This window comes from Scyliorhinus torazame, chromosome 2, assembly GCF_047496885.1.
Source record: "Scyliorhinus torazame isolate Kashiwa2021f chromosome 2, sScyTor2.1, whole genome shotgun sequence".
Lineage (NCBI taxonomy): Eukaryota > Metazoa > Chordata > Chondrichthyes > Carcharhiniformes > Scyliorhinidae > Scyliorhinus > Scyliorhinus torazame.
Window position 1 is genome coordinate 406,204,222 of NC_092708.1, and position 12,088 is coordinate 406,216,309.

A 12,088-nucleotide genomic window follows, 5' to 3' on the forward strand; every position below is an offset into this window, starting at 1 on the left:
TGTCGGTCACTCTCGCACTGACTCCCTGTCGGTCACTCTCGCACTGACATCCTGTCGGTCACTCTCGCACTGACTCCCTGTCGGTGACTCTCGCACTGACTCCCTGTCGGTCACTCTCGCACTGACTCCCTGTCGGTCACTCTCGCACTGACTCCCTGTCGGTCACTCTCGCACTGACGTCCTGTCGGTCACTCTCGCACTGACTCCCTGTCGGTCACTCTCGCACTGACTCCCTGTCGGTCACTCTCGCACTGACACCCTGTCGGTCACTCTCGCACTGACACCCTGTCGGTCACTCTCGCACTGACTCCCTGTCGGTCACTCTCGCACTGACACCCTGTCGGTCACTCTCGCACTGACTCCCTGTCGGTCACTCTCGCACTGACACCCTGTCGGTCACTCTCGCACTGACTCCCTGTCGGTCACTCTCGCACTGACTCCCTGTCGGTCACTCTCGCACTGACTCCCAGTCGGTCACTCTCGCACTGACTCCCTGTCGGTCACTCTCGCAGTGACTCCCTGTCGGTCACTCTCGCACTGACTCCGTCGGTCACTCTCGCACTGACTCCCTGTCGGTCACTATCGCAGTGACTCCCTGTCGGTCACTCCCGCACTGACACCCTGTCGGTCACTCTCGCAGTGACTCCCTGTCGGTCACTCTCGCACTGACTCCCTGTCGGTCACTCTCGCACTGACTCCCTGTCGGTCACTCTCGCACTGACTCCCTGTCGGTCACTCTCGCACTGACACCCTGTCGGTGACTCTCGCACTGACTCCCTGTCGGTCACTCTCGCACTGACACCCTGTCGGTCACTCTCGCACTGACTCCCAGTCGGTCACTCTCGCACTGACTCCCTGTCGGTCACTCTCGCAGTGACTCCCTGTCGGTCACTCTCGCACTGACTCCGTCGGTCACTCTCGCACTGACTCCCTGTCGGTCACTATCGCAGTGACTCCCTGTCGGTCACTCCCGCACTGACACCCTGTCGGTCACTCTCGCAGTGACTCCCTGTCGGTCACTCTCGCACTGACTCCCTGTCGGTCACTCTCGCACTGACTCCCTGTCGGTCACTCTCGCACTGACACCCTGTCGGTGACTCTCGCACTGACTCCCTGTCGGTGACTCTCGCACTGACTCCCTGTCGGTCACTCTCGCACTGACACCCTGTCGGTCACTCTCGCACTGACTCCCTGTCGGTCACTCTCGCACTGACTCCCTGTCGGTCACTCTCGCACTGACTCCCTGTCGGTCACTCTCGCACTGACTCCCTGTCGGTCACTCTCGCACTGACACCCTGTTGGTCACTCTCGCACTGACTCCCTGTCGGTCACTCTCGCACTGACTCCCTGTCGGTCACTCTCGCACTGACTCCCTGTCGGTCACTCTCGCACTGACTCCCTGTCGGTCACTCTCGCACTGACTCCCTGTCGGTCACTCTCGCACTGACACCCTGTCGGTCACTCTCGCACTGACACCCTGTCGGTCACTCTCGCACTGACTCCCTGTCGGTCACTCTCGCACTGACACCCTGTCGGTCACTCTCGCACTGACTCCCTGTCGGTCACTCTCGCACTGACACCCTGTCGGTCACTCTCGCACTGACACCCTGTCGGTCACTCTCGCACTGACTCCCTGTCGGTCACTCTCGCACTGACACCCTGTCGGTCACTCTCGCACTGACTCCCTGTCGGTCACTCTCGCACTGACTCCCTGTCGGTCACTCTCGCACTGACTCCCTGTCGGTCACTCTCGCACTGACTCCCTGTCGGTCACTCTCGCACTGACTCCCTGTCGGTCACTCTCGCACTGACTCCCTGTCGGTCACTCTCGCACTGACACCCTGTCGGTCACTCTCGCACTGACTCCCTGTCGGTCACTCTCGCACTGACTCCCTGTCGGTCACTCTCGCACTGACTCCCTGTCGGTCACTCTCGCACTGACTCCCTGTCGGTCACTCTCGCACTGACACCCTGTCGGTCACTCTCGCACTGACTCCCTGTCGGTCACTCTCGCACTGACGTCCTGTCGGTCACTCTCGCACTGACTCCCTGTCGGTCACTCTCGCACTGACTCCCTGTCGGTCACTCTCGCACTGACTCCCTGTCGGTCACTCTCGCACTGACTCCCTGTCGGTCACTCTCGCACTGACGTCCTGTCGGTCACTCTCGCACTGACACCCTGTCGGTCACTCTCGCACTGACTCCCTGTCGGTCACTCTCGCACTGACGTCCTGTCGGTCACTCTCGCACTGACACCCTGTCGGTCACTCTCGCACTGACGTCCTGTCGGTCACTCTCGCACTGACACCCTGTCGGTCACTCTCGCACTGACTCCCTGTCGGTCACTCTCGCACTGACGTCCTGTCGGTCACTCTCGCACTGACTCCCTGTCGGTCACTCTCGCACTGACACCCTGTCGGTCACTCTCGCACTGACACCCTGTCAGTCACTCTCGCACTGACACCCTGTCGGTCACTCTCGCACTGACGTCCCTGTCGGTCACTCTCGCACTGACGTCCTGTCGGTCACTCTCGCACTGACTCCCTGTCGGTCACTCTCGCACTGACACCCTGTCGGTCACTCTCGCACTGACTCCCTGTCGGTCACTCTCGCACTGACTCCCTGTCGGTCACTCTCGCACTGACACACTGTCGGTCACTCTCGCACTGACTCCCTGTCGGTCACTCTCGCACTGACTCCCTGTCGGTCACTCTCGCACTGACTCCCTGTCGGTCACTCTCGCACTGACACCCTGTCGGTCACTCTCGTACTGACTCCCTGTCGGTCACTCTCGCACTGACACCCTGTCGGTCACTCTCGCACTGACACCCTGTCGGTCACTCTCGCACTGACACCCTGTCGGTCACTCTCGCACTGACTCCCTGTCGGTCACTCTCGTACTGACTCTCTGTCGGTCACTCTCGCACTGACTCCCTGTCGGTCACTCTCGCACTGACTCCCTGTCGGTCACTCTCGCAGTGACTCCCTGTCGGTCACTCTCGCACTGACTCCCTGTCGGTCACTCTCGTACTGACTCTCTGTCGGTCACTCTCGCAGTGACTCCCTGTCGGTCACTCTCGCACTGACTCCCTGTCGGTCACTCTCGTACTGACTCTCTGTCGGTCACTCTCGCACTGACTCCCTGTCGGTCACTCTCGCACTGACTCCCTGTCGGTCACTCTCGCACTGACTCCCTGTCCGTCACTCTCGTACTGACTCTCTGTCGGTCACTCTCGCACTGACTCCCTGTCCGTCACTCTCGCACTGAAACCCTGTCGGTCACTCTCGCACTGACACCCTGTCGGTCACTCTCGCACTGACTCCCTGTCGGTCACTCTCGCACTGACACCCTGTCGGTCACTCTCGCACTGACTCCCTGTCGGTCACTCTCGCACTGACTCCCTGTCGGTCACTCTCGCACTGACTCCCTGTCGGTCACTCTCGCACTGACACCCTGTCGGTCACTCTCGCACTGACTCCCTGTCGGTCACTCTCGCACTGACTCCCTGTCGGTCACTCTCGCACTGACACCCTGTCGGTCACTCTCGCACTGACTCCCTGTCGGTCACTCTCGCACTGACACCCTGTCGGTCACTCTCGCACTGACACCCTGTCGGTCACTCTCGCACTGACTCCCTGTCGGTCACTCTCGCACTGACTCCCTGTCGGTCACTCTCGCACTGACACCCTGTCGGTCACTCTCGTACTGACACCCTGTCGGTCACTCTCGCACTGACTCCCTGTCGGTCACTCTCGCACTGACTCCCTGTCGGTCACTCTCGCACTGACTCCCTGTCGGTCACTCTCGCACTGACTCCCTGTCGGTCACTCTCGCACTGACTCCCTGTCGGTCACTCTCGCACTGACTCCCAGTCGGTCACTCTCGCACTGACTCCCTGTCGGTCACTCTCGCACTGACTCCCTGTCGGTCACTCTCGCACTGACACCCTGTCGGTCACTCTCGCACTGACTCCCTGTCGGTCACTCTCGCACTGACACCCTGTCGGTCACTCTCGCACTGACACCCTGTCGGTCACTATCGCAGTGACACTCTGTCGGTCACTCTCGCACTGACACGCTGTCGGTCACTCTCGCACTGACACCCTGTCGGTCACTCTCGCACTGACTCCCTGTCGGTCACTCTCGCACTGACACTCTGTCGGTCGCTCTCGCACTGACTCCCTGTCGGTCACTCTCGCACTGACACCCTGTCGGTCACTCTCGCACTGACTCCCTGTCGGTCACTCTCGCACTGACTCCCTGTCGGTCACTCTCGCACTAACTCCCTGTCGGTCACTCTCGCACTGACTCCCTGTCGGTCACTCTCGCACTGACTCCCTGTCGGTCACTCTCGCACTAACTCCCTGTCGGTCACTCTCGCACTGACTCCCTGTCGGTCACTCTCGCACTAACTCCCTGTCGGTCACTCTCGCACTGACTCCCTGTCGGTCACTCTCGCACTGACTCCCTGTCGGTCACTCTCGCACTGACACCCTGTCGGTCACTCTCGCACTGACTCCCTGTCGGTCACTCTCGCACTGACACCCTGTCGGTCACTCTCGCACTGACTCCCTGTCGGTCACTCTCGCACTGACACCCTGTCGGTCACTCTCGCACTGACACCCTGTCGGTCACTCTCGCACTGACTCCCTGTCGGTCACTCTCGCACTGACTCCCTGTCGGTCACTCTCGCACTGACTCCCTGTCGGTCACTCTCGCACTGACTCCCTGTCGGTCACTCTCGCACTGACTCCCTGTCGGTCACTCTCGCACTGACTCCCTGTCGGTCACTCTCGCACTGACACCCTGTCGGTCACTCTCGCACTGACTCCCCTGTCGGTCACTCTCGCACTGACTCCCAGTCGGTCACTCTCGCACTGACACCCTGTCGGTCACTCTCGCACTGACACCCTGTCGGTCACTCTCGCACTGACTCCCTGTCGGTCACTCTCGCACTGACTCCCTGTCGGTCACTCTCGCACTGACACCCTGTCGGTCACTCTCGCACTGACTCCCTGTCGGTCACTCTCGCACTGACTCCCTGTCGGTCACTCTCGCACTGACACCCTGTCGGTCACTCTCGCACTGACTCCCTGTCGGTCACTCTCGCACTGACTCCCTGTCGGTCACTCTCGCACTGACACCCTGTCGGTCACTCTCGCACTGACTCCCTGTCGGTCACTCTCGCACTCACTCCCTGTCGGTCACTCTCGCACTGACTCCCTGTCGGTGACTCTCGCACTGACTCCCTGTCGGTCACTCTCGCACTGACACCCTGTCGGTCACTCTCGCACTGACTCCCTGTCGGTCACTCTCGCACTGACTCCCTGTCGGTCACTCTCGCACTGACACCCTGTCGGTCACTCTCGCACTGACTCCCTGTCGGTCACTCGCGCACTGACACCCTGTCGGTCACTCTCGCACTGACACCCTGTCGGTCACTCTCGCACTGACTCCCTGTCGGTCACTCTCGCACTGACACCCTGTCGGTCACTCTCGCACTGACACCCTGTCGGTCACTCTCGCACTGACTCCCTGTCGGTCACTCTCGCACTGACTCCCTGTCGGTCACTCTCGCACTGACTCCCTGTCGGTCACTCGCGCACTGACTCCCTGTCGGTCACTCTCGCACTGACACCCTGTCGGTCACTCTCGCACTGACTCCCTGTCGGTCACTCTCGCACTGACACCCTGTCGGTCACTCTCGCACTGACACCCTGTCGGTCACTCTCGCACTGACTCCCTGTCGGTCACTCTCGCACTGACTCCCTGTCGGTCACTCTCGCACTGACACCCTGTCGGTCACTCTCGCACTGACTCCCAGTCGGTCACTCTCGCACTGACTCCCAGTCGGTCACTCTCGCACTGACACCCTGTCGGTCACTCTCGCACTGACTCCCTGTCGGTCACTCTCGCAGTGACACCCTGTCGGTCACTCTCGCACTGACTCCCTGTCGGTCACTCTCGCACTGACACCCTGTCGGTCACTTTCGCACTTACACCCTGTCGGTCACTCTCGCACTGACTCCCTGTCGGTCACTCTCGCACTGACTCCCTGTCGGTCACTCTCGCAGTGACACCCTGTCGGTCACTCTCGCACTGACTCCCTGTCGGTCACTCTCGCACTGACACCCTGTCGGTCACTTTCGCACTTACACCCTGTCGGTCACTCTCGCACTGACTCCCTGTCGGTCACTCTCGCACTGACACCCTGTCGGTCACTCTCGCAGTGACACCCTGTCGGTCACTCTCGCACTGACACCCTGTCGGTCACTCTCGCACTGACTCCCTGTCGGTCACTCTCGCACTGACACTCTGTCGGTCACTCTCGCACTGACTCCCTGTCGGTCACTCTCGCAGTGACACCCTGTCGGTCACTCTCGCACTGACACCCTGTCGGTCACTCTCGCACTGACTCCCAGTCGGTCACTCTCGCAGTGACACCCTGTCGGTCACTCTCGCACTGACTCCCTGTCGGTCACTCTCGCACTGACTCCCTGTCGGTCACTCTCGCACTGACTCCCTGTCGGTCACTCTCGCACTGACACCCTGTCGGTCACTCTCGCACTGACACCCTGTCGGTCACTCTCGCACTGACTCCCTGTCGGTCACTCTCGCACTGACTCCCTGTCGGTCACTCTCGCACTGACTCCCTGTCGGTCACTCTCGCACTGACTCCCTGTCGGTCACTCTCGCACTGACTCCCTGTCGGTCACTCTATCACTGACACCCTGTCGGTCACTCTCGCACTGACTCCCTGTCGGTCACTCTCGCACTGACTCCCTGTCGGTCACTCTCGCACTGACTCCCTGTCGGTCACTCTCGCACTGACTCCCTGTCGGTCACTCTCGCACTGACACCCTGTCGGTCACTCTCGCCCTGACACCCTGTCGGTCACTCTCGCACTGACTCCCTGTCGGTCACTCTCGCACTGACACCCTGTCGGTCACTCTCGCACTGACACCCTGTCGGTCACTCTCGCCCTGACACCCTGTCGGTCACTCTCGCACTGACTCCCTGTCGGTCACTCTCGCACTGACACCCTGTCGGTCACTCTCGCACTGACACCCTGTCGGTCACTCTCGCACTGACACCCTGTCGGTCACTCTCGCACTGACTCCCTGTCGGTCACTCTCGCACTGACTCCCTGTCGGTCACTCTCGCACTGACACCCTGTCGGTCACTCTCGCACTGACTCCCTGTCGGTCACTCTCGCACTGACTCCCTGTCGGTCACTCTCGCACTGACTCCCTGTCGGTCACTCTCGCACTGACACCCTGTTGGTCACTCTCGCACTGACTCCCTGTCGGTCACTCTCGCACTGACTCCCTGTCGGTCACTCTCGCACTGACTCCCTGTCGGTCACTCTCGCACTGACACCATGTTGGTCACTCTCGCACTGACTCCCTGTCGGTCACTCTCGCACTGACTCCCTGTCGGTCACTCTCGCACTGACACCCTGTCGGTCACTCTCGCACTGACACCATGTTGGTCACTCTCGCACTGACTCCCTGTCGGTCACTCTCGCACTGACTCCCTGTCGGTCACTCTCGCAGTGACACCCTGTCGGTCACTCTCGCACTGACTCCCTGTCGGTCACTCTCGCAGTGACACCCTGTCGGTCACTCTCGCACTGACTCCCTGTCGGTCACTCTCGCACTGACACCCTGTCGGTCACTCTCGCACTGATTCCCTGTCGGTCACTCTCGCACTGACACCCTGTCGGTCACTCTCGCACTGACTCCCTGTCGGTCACTCTCGCAGTGACACCCTGTCGGTCACTCTCGCACTGACTCCCTGTCGGTCACTCTCGCACTGACACCCTGTTGGTCACTCTCGTACTGACTCCCTGTCGGTCACTCTCGCACTGACTCCCAGTCGGTCACTCTCGCACTGACTCCCTGTCGGTCACTCTCGTACTGACTCCCTGTCGGTCACTCTCGCACTGACTCCCTGTCGGTCACTCTCGCACTGACTCCCTGTCGGTCACTCTCGCACTGACTCCCTGTCGGTCACTCTCGCACTGACTCCCTGTCGGTCACTCTCGCACTGACTCCCTGTCGGTCACTCTCGCACTGACTCCCTGTCGGTCACTCTCGCACTGACTCCCTGTCGGTCACTCTCGCACTGACTCCCTGTCGGTCACTCTCGCACTGACACCCTGTCGGTCACTCTCGCACTGACACCCTGTCGGTCACTCTCGCACTGACTCCCTGTCGGTCACTCTCGCACTGACTCCCTGTCGGTCACTCTCGCACTGACACCCTGTCGGTCACTCTCGCACTGACTCCCTGTCGGTCACTCTCGCACTGACTCCCTGTCGGTCACTCTCGCACTGACTCCCTGTCGGTCACTCTCGCACTGACTCCCTGTCGGTCACTCTCGCACTGACTCCCTGTCGGTCACTCTCGCACTGACACCCTGTCGGTCACTCACGCACTGACACCCTGTCGGTCACTCTCGCAGTGACACCCTGTCGGTCACTCTCGCACTGACTCCCTGTCGGTCACTCTCGCACTGACTCCCTGTCGGTCACTCTCGCACTGACTCCCTGTCGGTCACTCTCGCACTGACACCCTGTCGGTCACTCTCGCACGGACACCCTGTCGGTCACTCTCGCACTGACTCCCTGTCGGTCACTCTCGCACTGACTCCCTGTCGGTCACTCTCGCACTGACTCCCTGTCGGTCACTCTCGCACTGACACCCTGTCGGTCACTCTCGCACTGACTCCCTGTCGGTCACTCTCGCACTGACTCCCTGTCGGTCACTCTCGCACTGACTCCCTGTCGGTCACTCTCGCACTGACTCCCTGTCGGTCACTCTCGCACTGACACCCTGTCGGTCACTCTCGCACTGACTCCCTGTCGGTCACTCTCGCACTGACTCCCTGTCGGTCACTCTCGCACTGACTCCCTGTCGGTCACTCTCGCACTGACACCCTGTCGGTCACTCTCGCACTGACACCCTGTCGGTCACTCTCGCACTGACTCCCTGTCGGTCACTCTCGCACTGACTCCCTGTCGGTCACTCTCGCACTGACTCCCTGTCGGTCACTCTCGCACTGACACCCTGTCGGTCACTCTCGCACTGACTCCCTGTCGGTCACTCTCGCACTGACACCCTGTCGGTCACTCTCGCACTGACACCCTGTCGGTCACTCTCGCACTGACTCCCTGTCGGTCACTCTCGCACTGACACCCTGTCGGTCACTCTCGCACTGACTCCCTGTCGGTCACTCTCGCACTGACACCCTGTCGGTCACTCTCGCACTGACACCCTGTCGGTCACTCTCGCACTGACACCCTGTCGGTCACTCTCGCACTGACACCCTGTCGGTCACCCTCGCACTGACTCCCTGTCGGTCACTCTCGCACTGACTCCCTGTCGGTCACTCTCGCACTGACACCCTGTCGGTCACTCGCGCACTGACACCCTGTCGGTCACTCTCGCACTGACTCCCCTGTCGGTCACTCTCGCACTGACACCATGTCGGTCACTCTCGCACTGACTCCCTGTCGGTCACTCTCGCACTGACACCCTGTCGGTCACTCTCGCACTGAACTCCCTGTCGGTCACTCTCGCACTGACTCCCTGTCGGTCACTCTCGCACTGACTCCCTGTCGGTCACTCTCGCACTGACTCCCTGTCGGTCACTCTCGCACTGACTCCCTGTCGGTCACTCTCGCACTGACTCCCTGTCGGTCACTCTCGCACTGACGTCCTGTCGGTCACTCTCGCACTGACACCCTGTCGGTCACTCTCGCACTGACTCCCTGTCGGTCACTCTCGCACTGACTCCCTGTCGGTCACTCTCGCACTGACTCCCTGTCGGTCACTCTCGCACTGACACCCTGTCGGTCACTCTCGCACTGACTCCCTGTCGGTCACTCTCGCACTGACTCCCTGTCGGTCACTCTCGCACTGACTCCCTGTCGGTCACTCTCGCACTGACTCCCTGTCGGTCACTCTCGCACTGACTCCCTGTCGGTCACTCTCGCTCTGACTCCCAGTCGGTCACTCTCGCACTGACTCCCTGTCGGTCACTCTCGCACTGACACCTTGTCGGTCACTCTCGCACTGACTCCCTGTCGGTCACTCTCGCACTGACTCCCTGTCGGTCACTCTCGTACTGACTCCCTGTCGGTCACTCTCGCACTGACACCCTGTCGGTCACTCTCGCACTGACGTCCTGTCGGTCACTCTCGCACTGACACCCTGTCGGTCACTCTCGCACTGACTCCCTGTCGGTCACTCTCGCACTGACACCCTGTCGGTCACTCTCGCACTGACTCCCAGTCGGTCACTCTCGCACTGACACCCTGTCGGTCACTCTCGCACTGACTCCCTGTCGGTCACTCTCGCACTGACACCCTGTCGGTCACTCTCGCTCTGACACCCTGTCGGTCACTCTCGCACTGACTCCCTGTCGGTCACTCTCGCACTGACTCCCTGTCGGTCACTCTCGCACTGACACCCTGTCGGTCACTCTCGCACTGACTCCCTGTCGGTCACTCTCGCACTGACACCCTGTCGGTCACTCTCGCACTGACACCCTGTCGGTCACTCTCGCACTGACACCCTGTCGGTCACTCTCGCACTGACTCCCTGTCGGTCACTCTCGCATTGACTCCCTGTCGGTCACTCTCGCACTGACTCCCTGTCGGTCACTCTCGCACTGACACCCTGTCGGTCACTCTCGCACTGACTCCCTGTCGGTCACTCTCGCACTGACACCCTGTCGGTCACTCTCGCACTGACTCCCTGTCGGTCACTCTCGCACTGACTCCCTGTCGGTCACTCTCGCACTGACTCCCTGTCGGTCACTCTCGCACTGACTCCCTGTCGGTCACTCTCGCACTGACTCCCTGTCGGTCACTCTCGCACTGACTCCCTGTCGGTCACTCTCGCACTGACACCCTGTCGGTCACTCTCGCACTGACTCCCTGTCGGTCACTCTCGCACTGACTCCCTGTCGGTCACTCTCGCACTGACACCCTGTCGGTCACTCTCGCACTGACACCCTGTCGGTCACTCTCGCACTGACTCCCTGTCGGTCACTCTCGCACTGACACCCTGTCGGTCACTCTCGCACTGACTCCCTGTCGGTCACTCTCGCACTGACACCCTGTCGGTCACTCTCGCACTGACTCCCTGTCGGTCACTCTCGCACTGACTCCCTGTCGGTCACTCTCGCACTGACTCACTGTCGGTCACTCTCGCACTGACTCCCTGTCGGTCACTCTCGCACTGACTCCCTGTCGGTCACTCTCGCACTGACACCCTGTCGGTCACTCTCGCACTGACTCCCTGTCGGTCACTCTCGCACTGACACCCTGTCGGTCACTCTCGCACTGACTCCCTGTCGGTCACTCTCGCACTGACACGCTGTCGGTCACTCTCGCACTGACTCCCTGTCGGTCACTCTCGCACTGACTCCCTGTCGGTCACTCTCGCACTGACTCCCTGTCGGTCACTCTCGCACTGACACCCTGTCGGTCACTCTCGCACTGACACCCTGTCGGTCACTCTCGCACTGACACCCTGTCGGTCACTCTCGCACTGACTCCCAGTCGGTCACTCTCGCACTGACACCCTGTCGGTCACTCTCGCACTGACTCCCTGTCGGTCACTCTCGCACTGACACCCTGTCGGTCACTCTCGCACTGACTCCCTGTCGGTCACTCTCGCACTGACTCCCTGTCGGTCACTCTCGCACTGACTCCCTGTCGGTCACTCTCGCACTGACTCCCTGTCGGTCACTCTCGCACTGACTCCCTGTCGGTCACTCTCGCACTGACTCCCTGTCGGTCACTCTCGCACTGACTCCCTGTCGGTCACTCTCGCACTGACTCCCTGTCGGTCACTCTCGCCCTGACACCCTGTCGGTCACTCTCGCACTGACACCCTGTCGGTCACTCTCGCACTGACTCCCTGTCGGTCACTCTCGCACTGACACCCTGTCGGTCACTCTCGCACTGACTCCCTGTCGGTCACTCTCGCACTGACTCCCTGTCGGTCACTCTCGCACTGACACCCTGTCGGTCACTCTCGCACTGACACCCTGTCGGTCACTCTCGCACTGACTC